The sequence below is a fragment of the Lactuca serriola genome, chromosome 4 (genome assembly GCF_051521515.1).
Source record: "Lactuca serriola cultivar US96UC23 chromosome 4, Lser_US96UC23_V15, whole genome shotgun sequence".
Lineage (NCBI taxonomy): Eukaryota > Viridiplantae > Streptophyta > Magnoliopsida > Asterales > Asteraceae > Lactuca > Lactuca serriola.
In genome coordinates, this window is record NC_136411.1 from 301,610,881 (window position 1) to 301,625,191 (window position 14,311).

The window sequence follows — 14,311 nt, forward strand, 5'->3', positions numbered from 1 at the left end:
ATTTTATTTCGTCACACAACAACTGTCTATCCATGTTCTACCCAATATATTAGTAGATAAAAATGTATACATTTATATACAGCTTAATACCTGTAGAAATCATTTATTCAATAATTATTTCAAATAAACAATTAATATACAAACACATAACACATAATTTGTAGAGAATACTTCGTATCTATGTGTTAGAAGAAAAGGAATATACACTCACTTGATAAGATGATGATAAACAACACCTCGTCTCTTAAAACAATCATTTCCGATAAAACCGGGATGTTTTTCCCAAAAACCGGGCTTTACGCGGATAGAGTTTCAACTTAAAAATATAATCTTCTCGGGAACTTCGGAGCGTCGGGACTTGCTTCGGGTGTCAGGATGATACCGGGGATTCGGGGGTATATTTTGCACGTAAAACGAGAGAATAAGAAGTGAGAGGGAAGAAATGAGAGACAAAACTCGGCAGCCCTTGAGTTCTATTTATAGGTGTTGATCCCTGCGATTACGCTGAGCGTAACTTCAGAGTAACCGGGGCGTACTCCCTCTACAAGCAGTACGTTGGGCGTACTGGCTCGTCGACATGTACATTGGGCGTACTCTCTAAGTATGATGGGCGTCCTAAGTGGATCAGACTGGATGCGTCACTACTTACGGACCCGGGGCATTCGAGTGGTGGAGTAAGGCAACGTGGCCCAACCCAGGCCATGAACCATGAGTACGTTGGGCGTACTCCACATTTCTAAACTTCTAAAATTCGTATATTTTGCATACGAGCTCCGTTTTTGACGTTCTTTATATCCACGCGTAGGTGAGACTATGCTCTACAACTTTCATTAGATTCTGTCGGCCAATTTTTGACTTTATTTTTATTATATTATTTTTAGTAGGTCAGGACAGCAAAACTCCGTTAGAAATTCATAACTTCTTCATCCAAAGTTCGTTTTCGTCTGTCTTTTTACCGTTGAACTACTATTAACGAGATCTTCGATTCTCGTTTAGATTGTTTCAGCTAACAATCACTCGATCTAAAATTTAAGTTTCAGGCTGCATACTACTAAGTCGAAACTTAGAAAAATTATAACTTCCTCATACAGAGTAAGATTTAGACGTTCTTTTTATGCGTGCTCTCGGTTTAACGTATTCTACAATTTTCGTTTAGATCACTAAGGCTAAATATCGCTCTATCGTAAATTCACTATTTATGTCATTCAACGTCGTGCTGGTTCTGTCGCGAAACGTCGACAGGTTATAACTTCTTTGTTATAACTCGGATTTCGACAGTCTATATATATTCGGAAACCTCGTCACGACCACTATAACTTCCTTCATAGATATCAGGTTTATCAAAAATTTTATTTTTAACACTTAAATTATCCTTAATTCAATTAAGTGACAACAATTAGGCATAAATCACATAATACTCAAATAATACATTCTTATTATTTCAAAATGGGTTACAAAGGCTAACCTAGACTATTACATCATCATTAATGCCTTGCCTGGAAACACAGACGTTACAATTCTCTCCACCTTAGGATGATTCTGTCCCCAAAATCACACATCAACAAACAAATGCGGATAGTGGCTCATCATGTCACTCTCCATCTCCCAGGTAAGATTTGGCCCATTCGTATGTTTCCAATGGACAAGCATTAATTCAATCATCTTGCGTCACAACTTCTTAGTCTTTCGGTCAACAATTGCCTCTGGTTCTTCAATTAACCTCTTGTTCTCATCAATTCTCAACTTCGAAAGTGGAATCATGTCAGGAACTTCTCCAGCGAACTTCCTCAAATAACACACACGAAAAGTGTTATGAATTTCATTCAGTTCTTCGGGTAATTTCAGCTTGTAAGATTGGTTCCCAATCCTTTGAAGAACTTTAAACGGTCCAATAAACCTTGGACTCAACTTTCCCCTTTAACCAAATCTTAAAAGTCCCTTCCACGGTGAGACTTTAAGGAAAACCGAATCTCCAACTTCAAAAGTCATCGGTCATCGCTTGTTGTCAGCATAGCTCTTTTGAAGATCCTGAGCTGCTAACATTCTCTCCCTGATTATTTTCAGCTTTTTAGCAGTTTGATGGACTATTGAAGGTACCATAAACTGCTTTTCCCCAGCCTCAAGCCAATAAGATGGCGTACGACACTTCTATCCGTATAAAGCTTGATAAGGTGCCATCTTTATGCTCGAGTGGAAACTATTATTGTAGGAGAATTCTACCAAAGGTAAATGTTCATCCCTGTTACCTTGGAATTCCAGGGTACATGCTCTTAGCATATCTTCAAGTGTTTGTATCGTTCGCTCGCTCTGACCATCAGTTTGTGGATGGTAAGCCATACTCAAACATAACATGGTACCCAATTCCTCTTGTAGACTTCTCCAAAATCGCGAGGTGAAATGGCTGTCATGATCTGACACAATTGTTAATGGAACACCGTGAAGCCTCAAAATTTCCTTGACGTAAGAATTCACAAGCTTATCCATAGACCATTTCTCATTGGCTGCTATGCAATGTGAACTCTTAGTGAAGCAATCAACGACAACTCAAATCATGTCATGACCATTCTTTGTTCTGGGCAATTTAGTTACAAAATCCATAGCAATGTCTTCCCATTTACCAATAGGTACAGGCAAAGGTTCTAAACTCCCATATGGTTTCCGATGTTGTGCCTTAACTCTTGCACAGGTCACACACTCGGCCACATACTTTGCAATATCAAGCTACATCCTCGGCCACCAGTAGTAGGGTTTCAGGTCCCTATACATTTTAGTGCTGCCAGGATGAATTGAGTACATGGTTTTGTGATCTTCTTCTATCATAAGATCTCTTATTCCTCCTGACTTAGATACCCAAATACGATCTTGGAATACCTTCAGTCCATGACTGTTTGTACCAAACACCAACGTTTTGCCCAAACGTTCCTCCTTCCGGTCATTCTTTTCAGAAGCTTCCTCTTGAGCTTTCTTTATACTTTCTACAATGGTCGAGACAACTTCTATTCTCAACGCTCTTGGCCTTTTTCTTTCAAGATTGACTTTCCGACTAAGAGCATCAGCGACAACATTTGCTTTACCGGGATGGTAACGTATCTCGTATTCGTAGTCCTTAAGTAGTTCTAGCCAACATCGCTGTCTCATATTCAATTCTTTCCGACTAAAGAGATATTGGATACTCTTATGATCAGTGAAAAGTTTGCACTTCGTGCCATAGAGGTAATGCCTCCATATCTTCAAAGCGAAAACTACCGCTGCCATCTCCAAATCATGAGTGGGGTAGTTCTTTTCATGCTCTTTCAACTGTCGAGACTTATATGCTATCAACTTTTCTCCTTGGGTCAAAATACAACCCAACCCAACACCATACACATCGCTATAGATAGAGAAGTCTTCAAATCCATCAGGTAGAGATATAATCGGTGCTTCACATAGCTTCTTCTTTAGCAACTCGAATGCTTCTTTGTTCTTATCACTCCAAGCATAAGTAGTTCCTTTGTGGGTCAAAGCTGTTAGTGGAGTAGCGATCGAAGAAAAGCCTTGGATAAACCTCCTGTATTATCTGGCTAATCCTAAAAAGCTTCAAATCTTCGTGGGACTTTTTGGTTGTTCCCATTTCATCACAACTTCAATCTTTGTTGGATCAACCATTATCCCTTCTTGGTTGACCACATGACCCAAGAATTGGACTTCGCGAATCCAAAAATCACATTTGGAGAACTTAACATGCAACTTGTCCTTCTTCAAGACTTCTAACACTTCTCAGAAGTGTTGGCGATGCTCCTCTTGGCTTTTCAAGTAAATCAAAATGTCATCTATGAACACTATCACATATTTATCATGGAACGGTTTACAAACCCTATTCATTAAATCCTTGAATGCTGCTGGAGCATTGATTATTCCAAACGACATAACCAAAAACTCGTGGTGTCCATATCGTGTTCTGAATGCAGTCTTTTCGATATCATGCTCTCTCACCTTCAGCTGATGATATCCTGACCTTAGGTCGATCTTTGAAAAATAACTTGAACCTTGTAGTTAATCGAATAGGTCATCAATCCTTGGCAACATATATCTATTCTTTATCGTTGTCTTATTCAGCTCTCTGTAATCAACGCACATTCTCATACTCCCATCTTTCTTTTTCACGAATAACACCGGAGCTCCCCAGGGTGATGAACTAAGTCTAATGAAACCACTGTCCAACAACTCCTGATGTTGCATCATCAGCTCCTTCATCTCCTCGGTTCTAGTCGGTAAGGTGCTTTTGCTATTGGCGTTGTCCCTGGTAACAAGTCTATTATGAACTCTACTTGTCTATCAGGCGGTAATCCGGGAAGATCTTCGGGAAATACTTTCGGATAATCAAACACAACATGAATGCTCTGCATCTCCTTTTTCTCCTTCTTAGCATCGATCACGAATGCCAAATATGATGTACATCCTTTGGCCAAACACTTTCTGGCTTGCATTAGAGAAATGATTCCAGAAGTTACTCTACGCTTGTCCCCATGCACCATAAATGACTTTTTACCCGGCGGGTTTACTTTTACTATTTTCTTCTTACATAATATCTCGGCATCATTGGCGCTAAGCCAATCCATCCCCAGCACTATGTCGAAACCATTTAACTCAATAGGTAATAATTCCTCTTGGAACTTATTCTCATTCAAGTCAATGAAAATGTTTTTCATGCGATGGCTAACATGTATAAACTTGTCACTAGCAACTTCGACTAAAAAAGAATTATCTAGTCTATCAACAGGAAAAGCTAGTTTTCTACCAGATTCATGCAAAATAAAGGAGTAGTTGGCTCCGGAATCAAATAAATTTGGGCAGGGATTTTGTTTACGAGAAAGGTAACTGAAGCGACATCAGCTTCATCTTTCATAGCCTCAAGTGTCATCTGAAAGGCTCTCGCTTTCGGCTTTGGCGGAATATTGGGTTTTGTTGCCTCCTTTTTAGGACAGTCTTTCAAAATGTGCCCTCTTCATTACACCCAAAGCATATTCTTTTGTTGGACAGACACTCATTGACATAATGCCCCATCTTTCCACACTTATAGCAGGTCACATCCTCCCTACATTTCCCAGAGTGCTTTTTCTTGCAATTTTCACATGATTTCGATTCGCCTCCAAACTTCTTCAAATTAGACTTTGAAAATTTTTTTCCTTGCTGGGACCCGAAGGTCCTTCAAACTTTCTCTTATCACCAACTTCAACCTTGTTGGCTGTTCTTCCCTTGATCATGTCCTCAATAGACTTGGCAGCCCAAATAGCTGCCTCCAGAGTAGGTGCCTGACGTACTGGCACAACGTACTCCCATGGGAGTCCCTTTGCATATCAATCAACTTTTTTCAGCTCATCTAGGATGATGCGCAAAGCAAACTCCATTTTGTCTGTAAAGGCATTGGTGTAATCATCGACTGACATGCTGCCTTTTCTCAATGTCAGAAAACTGTTCTCCAACTCCAGTAGATTTTGGGCGGAGTAGAATTTGCGCTTGAATTGCACGAAGAACTCTGCCCAAGTCAGTTGCAGTGGCTCATTAGAGCTTAGGGTCTTCCCCAGAGTGTTCCACCAATGAACAGCTCCACCCCTGAAAAGACGTAATGCGAAAGTGGTCTGCAACTTGCCTCTGCAGCCACACGTCATGAAGGCAAGCTCCATTTCTGAGATCCAATCCATAACTCCGATCGGGTCCTCCTTTCCAGTGAAGGTCGATCATTTGCAAGTCAAAAAGTCTTTTTACTTTCATCCAATTCCATCAATTCCTCCCTCCTGGCGATTTTGTCTAACTAACGGTGGATTGGCTTGACCAACAGTCCCACTGAAGTTACCTCCTTCCAAATGCCCTTCATTCAACTCGGGCTGTACAATCAACATTAGAAGTTCTTCACGATTCTGCCGAAGCAGACGTCTAGTTTCATCCCTTTGACGATCCAACATTGTATGAATCATCAATTGTACACCAGCCATTGTTATTGGCTCAGGTGCTGCTGCTACAACAGGTACTCGCTCAACCACAGGTGGTTGGTTCTTGTCTTCGTTCACGTTTCCATCTCCACTTCTGGTTCTTACCATTTTTGATCTACACACCGAATAAGGTGAATTTAGATCCTTAATCACGATAGATAATTAAATCATCCTTATCACTCTAAAATGTTTACATGCTAGTTCTAATACCGTAATCCTACGCTTAGAATCCTAAACACATGAGATTTCCAGATCCGGTTGGCAACAAACCATAGATCCGAACAAATAATATCATATATGGCAAACATATAACATTTAGCACCTAAAAGCATTTTAGGCAACTTTCATAAAATAAACATGTGCTCACGTCTAAAATATGACATACATTTATCTCAAAATTTTCCCTTAGCATTCTAAGTTTAAGTCTAGAAATCGTAAAAATTCCTAGTTCACTTAAACTAATGCTTTGATACCAACTGCGACATCCCCAAAATCACGGTCAGAAAAGACCGGTTTCATTTATGATTTTAAAATAATTTCAGAGTAAATCCATTGATTTAAAAGAGTTGTGGAATTTGTCCCCAAAACAATACATGATAAAATAAGGTTTATCAAAGCATTTCGTAAACAAATGTATTTTCATTATATATCAAAACTCGGGATGTCATGTTCCAATACATACACAAAAGCATAAACAATAAAACATAGACCTTACACAGTTATATACAACTACTGGTCTACAAACAAGAACATCTTCACAAGTTCTCCAACTTATGCTCTCGCGCCACTACCTATAATACAAAGAAACTGAGTGGGTTAGGCTTGGGAGCCTGGTGATCATCTAGGGTTTTCAACCCACAATAAATAATTATATTTAGTTTCACCAACCAATAATAACCTGATTACCCATTCCCGCTATCCTCACTTTACGACCCTATGATAACAACTATTACAAAGGACCTAATCTAGGATTTTCATCGGGACGGACACTGCTGCAGAGGGGTTTCCTCAACAATGAATGTCCTAAGGAAACCATGAGAGGGATAGAATACAACAAATGAACACCCAAGTTCAGTACACCTACATGTTATGAGCCTGCCAGTGTTCCATTGAACTGTCTAGAAAAGTCAGTGGTCGTCATCCATATTCTGCTGGACGACTACATCACATCACATCGAGGCCTCTCATCATTTTATTTCATCACACAACAACTGTCTACCCATGTTCTACCCAACATATTAGTAGATAAAAATATATACATTTATATACAACTTAAAACCTGTACAAATTATTCATTCAATAATTATTTCAAATAAGCAAATAATATACAAACACATAACACGTAATTTGTAGAGAATACTTCGTATCTATGTGTTAGAAGAAAAGGAATATACACTCAGTTGATAAGACGATGATCGGACAACACCTCGTCTCTTAAAACAATGATTTCCGATAAAACCAGGATGTTTTCCCAAAAACTGGGCTTTACACGGACATAGTTTCGGCTTGAAAATATAATCTTCTCGGGGAGTTCAAAGCGTCGGGACTTGCTTCGGGTGTCGGGATGATACCGGGGCTTCGGGGGTATATTTTGCACATAAAACGAGAGAATAAGAAGTGAGAGGGAGGAAATGAGCAACAAAACTCGGGAGCCCTTGAGTTCTATTTATAGGGGTTGATCCCTGCGATTACGTTGGGCGTAACTTCAGTGTATGTTGGGTGTACTCCCTCTACAAGCAGTACGTTGGGCGTACATAGAGTACGCTGGGCGTACTGGCTCGTCGACATGTACGTTGGGCATACTAAGTGGATCAGACCGGATGCGTCACTGCTTACGGACCCAGGGCACTCGAGTGGTGGAGTAGGGCGATGTGGCCCAACCCAGACCTTGAACTCTGAGTACGCTAGGGTACTCTGCATTTCCAAACTTCTAAAATTCATATCTTTCGCATACGAGCTCTTCTTTTTATGTTCATTATATCCACACGTAGGTGAGACTATGCTCTACAACTTTCATTTAGACTCCATCGGCTAATTTTTAATTTATTTATATTATATTATTTTTAGTAGGCAGGGACAGGAAAACTCCGTTAGAAATTCATAACTTCTTCATCTGACGTTCGTTTTCGTCTGTCTTTTTACCGTTGAGCTACTATTAACAAGATCTTCGATTCTTGTTTAGATTGTTTTGGCTAACAATCACTCGATCTAAAATTCAAGTTTCGGGCTGCATACTGCTAAGTCGAAACTTAGAAAAATCATAAATTCCTCATACGAAGTCAAATTTAGACGTTCTTTTTATGCATACTCTCAGTTTAACGTAATCTACAATTTTCTTTTAGATGGCTAAGGCTAAATATCACTCTATCGTATATTCACTATTTATGTCATTCAGCGTCGTGTTGGTTCTGTCGCGAAACTTCGACAGATCATAACTTCTTCATTATAACTCGGATTTTGGCATTCTATATATATTTGAAAACCTCGTCATGACCACTACAACTTCCTTAATAGATATCGGGTTTATCAAACATTTTATTTTTAACTCTTAAATTATCCTTAATTCAATTAAGTCACAACAATTAGGCATAAATCACATAATACTCAAATAATACATTCTTATTATTTCTAAATGGATTACAAAGGCTAACCTAGACTATTACATCATCATTAATGCCTAGCCTGGAAACACGGGCATTACACAGTCCATGTATGACAATCAAGTTTGGAACTTGGTTGACAATGTACCAGGTCGTAAGACAGTTGGGTGCAAATGGATCTTCAAGAAGAAGACCGACATGGATGGTAATGTACACACTCATAAGGCGCGACTGGTTGCAAAGTGCTTTTTTGAAACTCCGGGAGTTGATTTTGATGAGACCTTTTCACCAGTAGCAAAGATTAAATCTATTAGGGTTATGCTAGCCATTGCTGAACTTCATGACTATAAAATATGGAAAATGGATGTCAAAACCTCTTTCCTTAATGGAAAGTTGGCTGAGGATGTTTACATGAGTAAGACAAAAGGTTTTGTTAGTGCAGAGTACCCTAATAGAGTGTGTAAGCTTGAGAAATCCATCTATGGATTGAAACAAGCACCTTGCAGATGGAATCTTTGCTTCGATGAGAAAGTCAAAGAGTTTGGCTTTTCGAGGAGCTAAGATGAATCTTGTGTATATGTCAAGGCTAATGGGAGTATAGTTAGCTTCTTGGTATTGTATCTGGATGACATACTACTCATAGGAAATGACATCCCAACTCTACAGGAAGTGAAGTCCTGGCTTGGGAAGTGTTTCACTATGAAGGACCTTGGAGAAGCTGCCTATGTCCTAGGGATAAGAATCTTAAGAGACAGGAGTAAGAGACTAATTGGAGTTAGTCAAAGCACTTATGTGGATAAAGTGTTGAAAAGGTTCAACATGTAGAACACCAAGAAAGGTGAGTTACCGATCCAAAGTAACGCCAGACTGGGTAAGACTCAAAGCCCGAGTACAGAGGCTGAGATAGTAGAGATGAGTTGAGTTCCGTATGCTTCTGCTGTAGGCTCGATCATGTATGTTATGAGTTGTACTCGTCCTGATGTGGCCTTTGCATTGAGCATGGTCAACAGATATCAAGAGAACCCTAGAAGGATCACTGGACTGCGGTAAAGAACATTCTCAAGTACCTGCGAAGGACTAAGGACTGGGTCCTTACCCTCGGTGGGAGTGATGACTTGAGAGTAGTAGGGTATAGTGATTCTTGCTTCCAGACTGATAGGGATAATTTACGCTCTCAGTCAGGATGGGTCTTTACCTTAAACGGAGAAGCAATAACTTGGAAAAGTTCCAAGCAGGAGACAGTGGCTGATTCAACTTGCGAATTAGAGTATATAGCAGCAAGCGAGGAAGCAAAGGAGGCTATATGGCTAAAGAACTTCATTGGATACCTTGGAGTTGTACCAGCTATAAAGGAGCCTATGGAGATTTTCTGTGACAACAATAGTGCGGTTGCCTTAGCCAAGGAACTGAGAAATCATGGTAGATCCAGACACATTGATAGAAAAAATCACTTCATCAGACATCGAATAGAAAAAGGAATCCTCGTGGCAAAGAGGCTATCATCGGATGAGAACCCAACAAATTCCCTCAGGAAGGGACCGAGTAGAGTTAAGCATCTCTAGCATGCGAGGCGCATAGGGCTAAAGGATGATATTAGTTTTAGTAATTAGATAGCTTTTGACATGTGTAAAGTGTAATTGGCATTTGATGATGAATAAAAGTTGTTGTTTATTTATGAGTAAAGTGTTGCTATGTTTTTTCAATCATTTACTATCGTTTCATTTTGCATGTTCTGACTTCTAGAATAATTATGTTATGGTATTTCATATTATTCAAATTCTCCACAGTCGGTCATATGTTGGAAGTAGATATGAATCAAGACTATCATGAGTTGGCTTGTAGATGTTTAATATGTTGGACATAGCAAAGTGTTGCTACAACACTCATGAGTGCTCATAAATTTTGAGTATTGGATTCAACCCTCACTCACTTGTATCACTTCATGGAATTTATCTCGAGTGATCGTGAGACGGTAATATCATATAAGTCTTCAAACCTAGAGATATGAGCTGTTGCCTATGAGTTGGTCATGCATTGATTGTACGAAAACGCATTGGTAACTCAATGTTATAAAACGTGCCTCTGTGTATGATTCAACAAGTAGTAGAACAAGCATATGAGTCGAAGTTTATCTATTCCTTCTTGGATTAGAAGCGATATCTGGGCCCCTCGATGATTTTGTTGTGACCTATGTGTCAGGCCCGGTCAGAACTAAATTGATGTGTTCAATTAAGTTATATGTCAAACAAATCGGAAATCGGGAAACAAACTGTTGGACAATAAGTAAGACATTGTTCCATGTATTTGTATGGCTGATATCTACAACAGGACTATATGATCCCTTATCTAAAATGGCGCTTCATAGTTCAACAGAGTTTTAAGAGCTATGATTGTCGGTCGATTCCTGAAGTCATGCCTAGAATTATAGTTATTAGACTTATCCAAGTGGGAGACTGTTAGATAAGGTGTCTAAGTCCATAACTATATTTGAGATGTACTTGACCCGACCCGGCATGGTCCATTTAGATTGCACTTCACCCAAACAATTTATATGTATAATCTTTTGAGAAGAGTATAAGTTATGATTTATTAATATATTATAAGTTCTAATATATTAATATGCAATCATATTATTTAATTAGTCTTGATCTAGAATTAATTTAGAATTAATTTAGTGATCAAAAGTTTGACTAATTAAATATAGACTCTTGTATTTATATAGTGTGGACTAATGCTTATTTAGAATGGGCTAGACTTGCATGGTAAATCTATGGATAGTTCATCGAGCTTTAACCCATGGATCTCATGGAAATGAAAGGTCATGGGTATTAGGGTTTACACGGATGTAACCCTAATCCACTATACTATATAAAGGAGTCCTTGGCACTTCAAATGGCACTAGTTGTGTGTGAGAACAAAGGTATGGCCGATTTTTATAAGTGTTCTACTATTCTCTCAAGTTTCCAAGGTTTGTGATGATTTGTGACTTCCATTTGAGGCATCCACATTATTGGTGCTAGGCTCTCAAACTCCAAGCAATCAACCACTAGTAAAAGGTATGTGACTCTACTAGCTTATTAAGTTTCAAAGTTCCCCATGCCATGCTAGTTAGGTTAAGAACCTGGGAAAAGCAAATTTGCGTGTATCTTAGTAAAACATAGATCCAAGGTTTCTAGGGTTGCATGTGCAGTGTTAGAATGCTCAAAACCCTTCAGTTGGAGGATGTGATAGCGTGAGCTAAGGAGATAAAGATTGATATGGAGATAGAGAAGAAGATTAAGCCAGATTTTGTGCCAACAGCTAAGGTTTTGGAAAAAGGCCCAAGGTATCTGAGTCAAGATCGAGAGGCTACAATGTTCGAGGCTGCTGTGGCAAGTGCGACAAGGCGCACGAGGGACCATGTAGGGTTGGTGGTTCTGGCCGCTTCAAGTGTGGTCGGCCGGGTGATTATAGTAGAGATTGTACTGCTACCACCACCTAGGGATCTGATCTGAATTTCTTTCATTGTAATCAGAGGGGTTTTACCAGTTCAAGGTCAAGGAGGCGCATGCAGCTCCCGACGTGGTGACGGGTATGTATCTTCTACTTATCTCTTTATTTGTATTGAATTTCTTGCTTATGTTTATGTGTTTTATTTTAGGATCGTTCCTTGTGAACAATATTTCTGCATTGGTATTGTTTGATTCGGGGGCTAACCGATCCTTTTTATCGTTTACGCTTAGCAAGAGATTTGTTAGAGCTCAAGGGGAGCTGTATTGTCCTCTTGATGGTTATATTGCTGAATATAGGTCTGTTCGAGTTACGAGAGTTCATTGGGGTTGTACTCTTCAGTTGTTCGGTGAGTAGTATTTGGTGGATTTGGTTCCCATTCAGTTGCATGGGAACAAGGTTATTGTAGGCATGGATTGTTTGAGCCCTTATGGGGACAGTGATAGATTGTGAGTAGCAGTTTCTGCGGGTTCGGACTCCGAGTGGGGGAGAGTTAGTGGTTCATGGGAGAGAGATCTCAACGTGGGCTGATTTTGCGTTCAACGGCGAGGGTCATGCACTATTGTCAGCAAGGTTGTTCCGATTATATTGCCTATGTCATTGATACGCGGGATTGTAACACCGTACATTTCAAAACAGTTTTTCGAATTTTATAAGAACATAATTCATATATTATTCATAAAAACATCATTGTTTGAAACTCAAATTCATAGTGTATAACAATCCCAAGATCTCATGATATAAAAATCCCGTGTGTGTACTGATTAGGCCGGCGCCTTCCCGCGATCCTCACTAGTACCTGAGACAAATAACACCAAACACTGTAAGCACAAAGCTTAGTGAGTTTCCCAAAATACCACATATAACACATATTAGCCACTCGAGGCTATAACTCTGTGGGTCCGTGCACCCAAACTCTGTGAACCCTCAGGTTCTAACTCTGTAAACATGCACAACATAAATCACATAGCATAATGCAGTGCAACACATAACACATACATAGCATACAAAAACTGTATCACATAACTCTAATTACCTACTCAAGGTAAAGTTTAGTGAGAAGACTCAACTCGCGTATCTCGGTAACTCGTAAATCCATGGAATCACTAGTGCTCGATCTCCCGAGCTATAGTCCTCCTATAACACAAATACATCTCTAATTAACACTTTCCCAACTAGGGTTGACTAACCCTATCAAGTTAACACCGGTCAACTCTGGTCAATGGTTAACGGTCAACCCAACTCGCCGAGTCTCTACGGGGACCCGATTCCTCTGAGTCCCTTCCGACTCACCGAGTCACTCACCCAACTCAGTTACTCAACCCCTGGTTCGAAATCACTGAACAACCCGCACCAACTCGTCGAGTCTGCCAATGGACTCGGCGAGTGCATTCCATGCACAACCCCAAACGACCTTCTGAGGTCAGATCTGTTCCACTAACTCATAGATCCAGTCCTTCCAAGCTTATTTATCATGTAAAGTTCATGTCTTGGCGCTCATATCACACCTAATGACTCATAAATGGTGTTTTAACCTCAAGCACAAAGATCCCAAACCAAAACCTCCATGGATTCTTAAAATGCTTGGACAAAGGGACACTCTGAACCTCCAAGGGTCCAGATCCAGAACCTAACTCGCTTAAGGGACCAAGGGAGCACTAGATCTAGCCACAAAAGGGCTCAATAAGCCCTAAATCAACATGAACATCACCTCAACAGAAAATGGTTCGAAAATAGTACCTCAAACGTGATGTTCTGGACCTCAGATCTTCAGGAAGTTAACCCTCTTGCTTCCTCTTGGCTATAGCTTCCTTACCCTTGCTAGACAACACCTCCAAGGTCAACAATGGCTCCTTCTCTCATTCCAAACGCTCAAGCTCACTAGGGTTTCGCTCTGGGTGCTGGTGAGCACAAATGACGGCCATAAGGCCATTTAAATAGGCCCCAAACCCGTGAAATTAGGGTTTCATTAAACAGCACGGACTCGCCGAGTCCACCAATGCGACTCGTCGAGTCCGGTCATTAATTCGGGTGAGAAATCGCGTCTCTACTCGGCGAGTTTACGCACCAACTCGCCGAGTTCTTCCACAAAACTCAAAATAAAATGAATAAATATAATACCAGAAATTCCGGATGTTACAATTCTCCCCCACTTGAATCTGACTTCGCCCTCGAAGTCTCATCCCTGAAATAGCTCTGGATGCTGTTCCCGCATCTCACGCTCTGGCTCCCAGGTCAACTCGGATCCTTTCC